We start from the raw sequence: 11,499 nt of genomic DNA on the forward strand, positions 1-11,499 counted from the left end.
TTTCTCTACATTGTCACCAACACATTATTTCCCATTCTATAAATTACAGACATTGTATTCGTTTGCTCAGTCTGCCATAACAGAATACCACAGATGCAAAGCTGAAACAACACAACTTGATTTTCTCACAGTTCTTAAGGCCAAAATTCCAAGATCAAGATGCCAGTAGGGTTGGTTTCTGATTAGGCCTCTCTTCCTACCTTGCAGATAGCAACTTCTCACTTGTCCTCACATGTCCTTTTTTCTGTTCATGCTAGGAGAGAGAAAGAGAAAGAGAAAGAGAGAGAGAGAGAGAGCGCACTCTGGAGTCTCTTCCTCTTCTTATAAGGACATCAGTGCTATTGGATTAGGGCCCTACCCTTATTACTTCATTTAACTTTAATGATCTCAAAGGCCACATCTCCAAACAGTCACGTTGGGGGTTAGGGCTCTAACATATTAATCTGGGGGTGTAGAGACACACAAATCAGTCCCTAATAGACATCCTAATAGGGATGAGATCGTATTTCATTGTGGTTTTCTCTAGACATTCTTTTATTCCCTTTGATGATTCAATCTACTCTTCCCGCCATAAAGGTTGGACTTTAAGGTGTCAGACTTGTCCAGAAGCCCTCTCCTCTTCTCATCCACACGCGCTATCTACAGTTTCAGTAAATGCCAGTGAATCCCAATCTTAAAATGGAGAACTCTTTCCTGAACTCCAGATTCTTTTACCAAATCTATTCAATACTGGGAGGCTTTATGTATTGTCTGTGGAAATAAACTCTTCTGTAGTGCTTACCATGTACTAGGCACTATTTTTTTTTTTTAGGAATTTTAAAATTTTTTGTTATTATTTTTTTTTATTTGACAGACAGAGATCACAAGTAGGCAGAGCAGCAGGCAGAGAGAGAGGGGGAAGCAGGCTCCCTGCTGAGCAGGGAGCCCGATGCGGGACCCTGAGATCTCAGGACCCTGAGGTCACGACCCGAGCCGAAGGCAGAAGCTCAACCCACTAAGCCACCCAGGCACCCCTGTGCCAGGCACTATTTTAACAGCTTTACAATCAGCTCATCTTCTCCTCATCACAACCCCAGGAGCAAGGTAGTGTTACTCCTAGTTACAGACAAGGGGGCTGTGTCTAACAGATTCATATTAACTCGAGTATGCTCCCACAGTTGGTAAATAGCGGGCCTGTGTCCAAACCCAGGCAGATGGCTCCAGGGTCCATACTTTTAATTACCTTGTTATGTTTTTTCTCAAATAGCCCCTTAAACTCAGTTGGTCCAGAGTTAGATTTCTGGTTTTCATTCCTATGTTAGTTTCCTAGGGCTCTTATCACAAAGTACCACAAACAGGGTGGCTTACAAAACAGAGATTTGTTGTCTCATAGTTCTGGAGGCTGGAAGTCTGGGATCTAGATGTTGGCAGGGTTGATTACTGCTGAGGACAATGGGGAATATTCTGTTCCACTCCTCTCTGGTAGCCGCAGGCATGCCTTTACCTACAGATGGTGTTCTCCCTGTGTCTCACATGGTCTTCTCTCCATGAATGTCTCTGGGTCCAAATTTCCCCTTTTGATAAGAACAGCAGTCATTTTGGAGTAGGACCTACCCTAATGACTTCATTTTATTGTGATTACCACTGTAAAACACTATCTACACAAGGTCACATTCTGAGGTACTGGGGGTTAGGATTTTAACACCCCTTTTTCGAGGGGGCACAATTCAACCCATAACAAGCCCCAAATGTGGCCCACCATGTTTTTCCTAGCTTAGAGACTACCTTAATCATTTGTTCAAGTTACAAACCTAGGAGTCATCCCGGCACTTCTCTCTCTCCTGCCGCCATGTCCAAAGCCAAGTCCTCTTATGGCTCCTAAATTGCTCTTCCTATCTTCACGGTCCTCTGTCTCTGTGGCCACCATCACAGGTCATGTTCTCATGCTCTCTCTCCTAAACTTCCACAGTCACTGAGAGGTGGTCCCTACTCACTCTCCAATTCAGTCTTTGTGCTATAGCCAGAGCGGATCTTCCTACCAGTTCTGATATCTGACTGTAGCCACTCCATCCTCATTCCCTTCCTAAATTAAAATTCTCTGTTACTGAGAATCCCACTTGCTGTTAGAGTACCAACCGAAACCCTTAGCCTGGCCCACTAACCCTCCCAAGATGGGCCTTGGCCCCTCCCAGCTTCACTGAGGCCGTTGGTCCCTCTAGCGCTCCCCCTTCCCCCACTCCGTGCTTCTCTTTGTTTCTGGATGAACCTTGCTCCCTGCCGCCACTGGCACGTCACCCTTCCCTCCTCTGCTTGACCGCTGTCTCCAGTCCTTTCTCTCCTCTCTAATCTTCTCCTTGATCTCCCAACTCCCGTCCTTTTCTCTGGGAGACCTTCCCTGGCTCTCAAAGTTGGTTCCCTTTCCTTCCTTACACTCTCTTATTGACCTCTGTTCCCTTTCTTCACAACTCTTCCTTCTGTTTGAATCAGGCTCATTCGCAGTGGCCTCTGCCACACTGGAAGCTCAGTGAAGAGAAGATCTGGTCTGTTCACTCCTCTAGGCACTAGGTCTGTCGCAGACCACACATTCAGGATGCATTTGTTAAGTGAGCGAATAGAGAGGGAGTGCTGTCTATGCTCTATTTGCCCCTACCTGATCCATTCCCCACTTTTCCGCATGCGGCAGCTGACCGCTGGGATTGCAGTCCGTTTGGTCATCTGCCTTTTGAGCTGGAGCAGGGGGTGGGCTCCAAGAGATCAGAAGGGCAGAAGATGAGAGACGTATCCCAGCTCCCTCCTTCCATGGCTGTAGCTCCTGAAGAAAGACAGCTCTGGAATATCTTGGCCCTAGGCAGGGTTGCAGTTTCTCACTGTTGCTACTTTTTGGATGTCTCTCTATGACTTAAAAAAATTCTTTGCCCTGGGGTGCTTGGGTGGCTCAATTGGTTAAGCATCCCACCCTTGGTTTTGGCTCAGGTCGTGATCTTGGGGTTGTGGGATTGAGCCTCACATCAGACTCCATGCTTAGTACACTTGGCCCTCTTCCTCTGTTCCCATGTCCCTCACCCACATCTCAAACAAACAAACAAACAAACAAACAAATTCTTTACCCTGCCCTAACCTCTGAGTAGATCTCTCATTACCTGGCTAATAATACAGAACCACTTTCTTTTTTTTTTTTTTTTTTTAAGATTTTATTTATTTATTTGACAGAGATCACAAGTAGGTGGGGTGGGGTGGGGGGGAAGCAGGCTCCCTGCTGAGCAGAGAGCCCGATGCAGGGCTTGATCCCAGAACCCTGAGATCATAACCTGAGCCAAAGGCAGAGGCTTAACCCACGGAGCCACCCAGGCGCCCCCTTTTTTTTTTCTTTTTAAGATTTTATTTATTTCTTAGGGAGAGAGTAAGAGCGAGGGGGAGGGAGAAAGACTCTGAAGCAGACTCTGCACTGAGCTCAGACTCTGAGGCGAGGCTCCATTCCAGGATGACTGTGAGATCATGGGCTGAGCTGAAACCAAGAATTGGAGCTTAACGAACTGAGCCACCCAGAAAGTGGTCCCCGGCAAGACTACTGTCCAGGCAGTGAGGGCTGTACCAGAGACTCAGAAGAGAAATATGGGGAGAGATATATATGAGAAATGAAACTATACAGTTTAGTAACTGATTCCATGCTCTTTGGGAGTGGGAATTTTATTTCATTAATTCTTTAACCCCTATGCCTAGCTCTTACTAGATGCTCAGTAAATAGTGGTGGAATGACTGATTGGAAGGATCACTAAAGATTCCAAGGTTCAAGTCTGTGTACCTGGGGAAATCAAGTCAATTTACAAGCAGTAGTTAAAGTAACAGTAAGAATGACACAGAAAGATACTGTAGAAATAGCATCATGTTTAGAGTCAGATGATCAAAAGCCCAACTTTCCTACCCAGCCTTGGGCAAATGACCTGATATCTCTCTTTGAGGTCAGTTTCTTTCTCTGTAAAATGGGAGTAAAAATCTCCAACTCACAGAGCTGCTATGAGGAATACCTGAGATCACACAGCACATTTGGAACCATTCGTGGGGTTCCTCCAGAAGGAGATTTCGGGTTACCATGAATCAGACCCTTAGTTGTATCTGTCCTGCTCCTTTCTGGAAACCACTGTGGATTTAAAAATCTTCCTCTACCTACCTTCTGTGGAGTCCTAGAAAGTTACAACTTGTGCCATGGTTAGTCATTAGCTTATATTTTAGCTCCTAGAACACTGGGCTCTTCAAAGTGGGGCTGCTGATATGAGTCTTCCTCCTTTCATTGTGCTTTTACCTTGGGCACTTGAGTTTGGACCAGCAGGAATACGTTAACTCTGTAGCAGAGATGGAATCCAGACTCAAGTCTTTCTTTCACCTACGGTGCCCTTTGTCTCCCCTGTTCTCTAAATGCCGTTGGCCAGGCCAATGCCTGTTGGTTTCAAAGATCTAATTTCCTAACTCCAACTGGACCGACGCCTTCATATTTCAGTCTGTTAAATAATGGTTTGTTATGTCTGTTAAAAAATGGTTGTCTCTATGACTCTGTACTGAATTTGCTGAAATAGCCATAAATGCTTCCCCAGCAGACAATGCAGTTGTGGGAACTGGGCAAACAAGAGGAAGAAGTTCTTTTTCAGGATATTTATAATTCAGATAATGACCACTGTTGACCTGTTACCCGGGATTAACCTTCCCTTCTAACTCATGACATTTGACTTTCTTTTGATTTTAGTTGTCCCTCCTTTCTCCTTTAAGACATCACTGGGAGACCTGTCTTTCAAAGACCCTCTATCGATCAGGTTTTACTTTAGCATTCCAAGCCTCGGGTGTCCAAGAATTCTTGTTCAGCATACAGCTTACCCTGGTTGAATAGTCACGGCTTCACACACATGCGAGTTCTATAAGTTTACCAAAGCCAGTAAGTGACTTTATACTGAGAAAATCTGCTTTCAAAGTGCAGACATTCTATATCGTAAATATGTATTAATATGTTGGAATGGTAAGACTGAAATACTCAAAGTCCATAAAATCCAATATAAAGATTCAAAAAAAGAATACACAATGACTTTTTAAAAAAAGTTTTTATTTATTTATTTGATAGAGATCACAAGTAGGCAGAGAGAGAGGAGGAAGCAGGCTCCCTGCCAAGCAGAGAGCCCTATACGGGACTCGATCCCAGGACCCTGAGATCATGACCTGAGCCGAAGGCAGAGGTTTAACCCACTGAGCCACTTAGGCGCCCACACAATGACTTTTTATTTGAAACACACAATTTATTCTTTCCTGTAATTTCCTATTTTCTAGATTGCTTAGTCTATGGTTTCTTAGGTTTATATGAAAAGTCTCCTGCTACCTCATGGGAATTCTTGCATTCTCACCTAATAATTGCTGAACTTCTCAGAGGCTGAGAGAGATCCAGGCTACCTCCATTATTTTTGAGGTTCCCAGTATATGTGTGTGTGTGTGTGTGTGTGTGTGTATTTTAAAGATTTTATTTATTTGACAGAGAGAGAGAGAGAGATCACAAGTAGGTAGAGAAGCAGGCAGAGAGAGAGAGAGGAGGGAACAGGCTCCCTGCGGAGCCCCAACTTGGGGCTCAATCCCAGGACTCTGGGATCATGACCTGAGCTGAAGGCAGAGGCTTTAACCCACTGAGCCCCAGGCGCCCCGAGGTTCCCAGTATATTAAGTTTTTAAAAATTGCTAAAAGGATTAAAAATTATGGTGTTAAGGGCGCCTGGGTGGCTCAGTTGTTTGGGCATCTGCCTTTGGCTCAGGTCATGATCTCAAGGTCCTGGGATCGAGTCCTGCATCGGGCTTCCTATTCATCGGGAAGTCTGCTTCTCACTCTGCCCCTCCCCCCAGCTCATTTTCTCTCTCTCTCTCAAAAATAAGTATTTAAAAAAAAATTGTGCTTTGAATGTTCACATTTTAAACAACTGATGACTGTAACACAATAAAATCACAACACAAAACAGTTGTGCTTGTCAGAAGATAATTTCAAGATTTAATTTTTTAAATCTATAGTACACTAAAGGTGATATATTTTAGTCAGGGATCTCAATTTTAAATTTCGATGAGGTAGTCTTCTTTCAATCCCATCAGCATATTTTTGTGTAATCTCCTTTGGAGATAAAGTCAAAAGCCTAAATTCAAGGCCCTTTATAAGTGCAAGGACCCGGCCAGATAGCCTTCCAACTCTGTGCCTACTCCTCTTCCTCTTCCTTTCCCTTACCATAAGCCAAAAATATTTAGTTAATAAGCGGGAAACTAGATTATCATTTAGTAACACATAATGAATTAAAGATGATAACCATTGGGTCTTATCTATTTCAAAATTCTGAAATAATCCTAGCTTGGAGAAGTGTAACAAATAGGCTTTTCTTAGCCAATTTTTATAGGTATTGGTTTGATAAGTCTTGTTTAGATCACAAGCTCCTTACAAAGGAACTCTATTTATCCCAGGCTATTACTAAAAACAGTAATTAATCTCATTGGGTAGTTTCCATTTACACTATTTTAAGATTTAAGCAGGAAAACAATTTTCCATTTATGATATGGGCTATACTAACATTTACACATACATATTAGAGTTGTGGAAATATCCTGAACTCTATGCTTATGAACACACACCCCATCACTCTTAGCCAATATATAATACATACATACAAGGACACATAAGCAAATACCCTTCGCTCAAAGGACTGCCTCCTGGGAACACCCTGTCTCAGTTTTAGTAGCACAGAAAAGATAGCAACCATCTGTGTATAATTTGTAGCTGAAAGTACCCTTTCCTACAGACAAGTTGGCTATTCCATGGTGTCAACAGAAACCAGGTAGAGCTCGACTTAGATCATTAGCCATCTTGCCGTGGGAACTCCAGGGTCAGTGGGTCACAGGAGAGAGAGGGTGGATGGTGCAGCAGAGCTCATCAAAGCAGCAGCAGAGAAAGGTCTAGGGACCAAGGTCTTCCTAGGAGGCTGAGAAATCTCCCTGTAACCTCATCTACTCTAGGCCAGCTGGGGTGGAAAGTGGATAAGTGAAGGTCAAGCAACCTGGGTCTGAAGTTGAGCTTTTCCTTTTCACAAAGGTGAAAGTGCCAAGCACAGATGTAATTTCAGCAGAGATCACTAAAGAGGGCAGAGAACTGAGCATTTAGAGAATAAAAGGAATTGACAAAGATATTCCCCTAATTAAACACCCAGAAAAATAATTTTGAATGTCAACCTCCCCCCTAACGTATTCAAAAGCTTATTAAACAAGTAATAACTATTTATCAATGTTATTTTCAAAGTTACACATTTTTAAAGTAACCTTTTTCTTCCTAACAACAACAAAAAAAGAATGCCCCTCCCCACAAAAATATACTGTATTGAGTTAATGATTACCAATTCCCCTAGCACATAGAAAAATCAGAAGTCCAAATGGCCTTATGTATTGCTTTTCTGAAAAAGAAACTGGGTCATCTTTTTAAGACTACAATTAGTTAACTGAAAACAATGGAAAGGGAAAACTATCCAACAGGAAGAAAAGATGCTAAAGATGGAACTTTTTGTTCTCCTTGAGTAACTTAAGTGCTACTTTCTCTAGGTTGTTACCACCAAGTATGACAGTTAATCCTGAATAATGCAAACCTCGTTATAATTATTTGGAACGTTAACTCTTTTTACTAACATGGTTGCAAAGTTGTGTTGTTTATTGTCTGCTTCTGTAACTGGAGATCTAGATGACAATTTTCAAGGGCTCTGTGGATGAATGCTCCCATGCAAAGCAACAGAATTTCAAGCTCTTCTCTTATTCTAAAGCTACGAATCAATTGTTCATAAAAGTTAGAAAGTTTTGTTGCAATATTTGTTAGGTCTTTTCCCTCCAGAACTTCTTTCATTTCTTTTTAACAACAATAACAACAACAACAACAAAAAAAAAAAAAAAAGAAAGAAAAAGAATATATTCCAGAGGGAGTTTGTGATTGTTTGCTCAGACAAAATCGGTCATCAGTCAAGGTTAAACAGTGACTCTGTGGCAAAGAACAGATTGGCAATTATTCGGTTTTAAATTCTGAACTTGAAATTAAAATGAGAAAAAGTTCCTTCTGGTGTCTTAATGATCCGATCCCCACTGGTGGGAAACGTCTGCAGTTGCAAATCTGGGGGCTTTGGCTGAGCCAGGTGGGCTCTCCCAGGAACGGGTGCTGAGACGGGAAAGGGTGGGAAAGTCTTCTGGGGAGGTAAAAGCTGTGACAACAAAGGGGAGGCAAGCCTGCTTGGGCAGGGGGCAGGCGCCCTCCAACCCAGGCCCACCTGACAAACGCTGGGCCCGAATCAGGGACATTTAAAGCACAGCTTGCCCAGTAAAGCAGAAACGTCTAGGCGTTGTCCATGGCCTGCCTCAGTCAATTTTGGGGGCTACCCTAAAAAGAGAGGGATGCCTCCCCGCCTCCTAAAAAACAATAAAGCCCCGCTGGAGTGGCTACTGAAGGAGGTAGAAGCTGGAGGTTGTTGGCCAACCACGCACCATGCGGCTCCCAGCTGGGCTGCCGAAATGCGGAGGGAGCCATAGAGGAGCTCTGCTCCCCAGGCCTCCAGTGCCCTGCGCTGGCTGAGTCTCCCGTTTGCTCTCAAACCCCCTCAAATCTCACCCATTTCCCTGACCCTCCTCTCCTTCCTCATGCTAAAGTCCAGGCGCTTCTCACTTTGTTATGCAGGGCAGTTAACAGGGTAAAAATAGCTTCCTTCCTAGTCAGAGGAGTCTCCTCTTTTCTATTCAAAGAGGCCCACCACCGGTCTTTTCCCTGGCTAAAAATATAAAACATGAAGCCACTCCCTTAATATGACAAAGGGGTTGTGGCAAATTCTTGCTCTAAGTCGCACTTTCCCCTTCTCATTACAAACAGAAACAACCAGGGGGGGTGAGAGCAGAAAGTGACATTTGGGGAAAAGGCTGAGAGATTTCCTTCCCCCGGTACGTGCCTGCACTTCCCACTTCTCATGTAAGTTCACCTTTGGGTGAGAGACTGGGTAAGGGAGGGAATGGCAGAAGCTGAAGAATTACTGTCTTAAATATTCACAACCAAATCCCCAGCACAGCATTTCAAGGAAACTGACTACATCCCTTGCCACGCACGACTTGCCATTTGATAAATGCTGATTATGCTATTTAATTCATAATGAATTCTGTAGGGAGCAGGAATTTTACTCCATAAATTTGAAAGTACAAGAAATATCATATTCTTGATTTGTTTAAAACCAAATGAGCACCCCTAGATCTTTCCTATATTGAAATTCTGTCGTCTTACTGATCTTTATCATTTTGAAGGCCGACTCTTTTATAGGACAGATTCCTAAACATGAGATTTTTGGGTCAGAAGGTCAATGTATTTCAAATCTAAACAATACAGTTCCACATACTGTCCCACACCCAAAAGTTTCAAAGTGTCTGATCACCCACATCCTCACCAGCCTGGAAGTTACCAATCTTTTCAACTTCTGCCAAGCAGATGGGCAAAAATTAAATTTTGTTATTATTTTAATTTGCATTTCCCTGGCTACTGGCAAGATTGAGCAACTTTTAATGTGTATATGGCACCTGCACTTTCTTTGATCCACTGGGCCATTTGTCTTCTTACTGATTTAGGGAAGCCTTATGTAAGTAAGGGCTCTTAACTCTTTTTTTTTTTTTTTAAAGGTTTTATTTATTTATTTGACAGAGAGAGATCACAAGTAGGCAGAGAGGCAGGCAGAGAGAGAGGAGGAAGCAGGCTCCCCGCCGAGCAGAGAGCCCAATGCCGGGCTTGATCCCAGGACCCTGAGATCACTACCTGAGCTGAAGGCAGAGGTTTTACCCCACTGAGCCACCCAGGTGCCCCAGGGCTCTTAACTCTTTTGTATGTGTATTTGCTGCAAATATTTTCCTTTAATTCACTACTTGTGTTTTGACTGCCTATGGACCAGCAAAGACAGAGCTTCTTGCCCCTCAACTCACAGTCTAGTGGGGGCATCAGATGAAAGACAGATAATAATAATAAGACAACTTGATGAAATTATCTACAGATGATACATCACAATAAATGCCCCAGGGGCCACTTCTCATATCTGCAGCAGGCAAAATTTGGTTTCATATTAAAAATGCTTTTTATTTTTTAGAAGATTTTATTTATTTTAGAGATAGAGCAAGAGAAAGAGAGTGGGGGTTGGAGCAGAGGGAGAGTGACAAGCGACTCCTTGCTGAATGCAGAGCCCCATGTGAGGCTCAATCCCACGAGCCTGAGATCATGACCTGACCCGAAATCAAGAGTCAGATGCTTAACTGACTGTGCCACCCAGGTGCACTTAAAAAAAATGCTTTTTAATGTGTAACAAACTCAGTGTAACTCCACTGAAGTCCCCTGGCATACTTTCATCATGAAGTCAGGCATAAAGAACACTACTTTTAGATTTTGCCTTAACTTGACCACTTTTTTTTTTTTTTAAAGATTTTATTTATTTGATAGAGATCACAAGTGGGCAAAGAGGCAAGCAGAGAGAGAGAGAGGAGGAAGCAGGCTCCCCGTAGAGCAGGGAGCCCGATGTGGGACTTGATCCCAGGACCCCAAGATCATGACCTGAGCCGAAGGCAGAGGCTTACCCCAATGAGCCACCCAGGTGCCCCAACTTGACCACTTTTGACCTCATTCAACTTCTACTGCTTCTCCCATGTCCTCTCTCAACCTACCACTCCCAAATTCCATTCTTCCTGAGTGTTTCTAGCCAGTCTTCTATTTTCAAAGTAATGGTAATTATTAGATTGTGATAGAGATTTAGGATAGATCTCTAGTGAGTTTTAGACTCCAAATATGTACATTAAAGAAACAGGAGAAGTCTTAGTTTCTTCAAATCATTTTTTAAAAAAATATTTATTTATTTTATTTTAGAGAGAGAACGTGAGGGGGGAGGGGCAGAGAGAGAGTCTTAAGCAGATTCCACACTGAACTTGGACCCTGGAATTACGACCTGAGCCCAAACCAAGAAAGAGTTGGACGCCTAACTGACAGCACAACCCGGGCACCCCAGTTTCTTCAAATTCTTGACTATGCAAACAGAAGTTTCAGACTTTACTATTTTAAAACTATAGAATCTATTTTCCTGTTCAGTATTCACTCATTTACCAAATATTTGATTGCATACCTTCTATACACTTAGGCACTGCTTTAAGTAACATTATATCTGCATGTTCATGGAATTTACATCCTAGTTTGGAGAGAGAGAGAGAGACATTAAATGGCATAAATGTAAGTTTATAATATGTCAGAAAGTAATATATACCATAAAGGAAAATAAGGCAAGATAAGAAGGGTATCATGGGTTGACCTGTGTCCCCTCCAAAACTGAAGTCCCAGTACCTGCGAATGTGTGACTTCACTTGGAAATAGGATCTTTGCAGATGATCAAGTCATGATGAGGCCCTCCGAGCAGGCCGTAATCCAATGACTAGTGTCCTTATAAAAAAGGAGAAATGGGACACAAGAGACATGCACAAA

Source organism: Mustela nigripes, chromosome 3 (genome assembly GCF_022355385.1).
Source record: "Mustela nigripes isolate SB6536 chromosome 3, MUSNIG.SB6536, whole genome shotgun sequence".
Taxonomy (NCBI): domain Eukaryota; kingdom Metazoa; phylum Chordata; class Mammalia; order Carnivora; family Mustelidae; genus Mustela; species Mustela nigripes.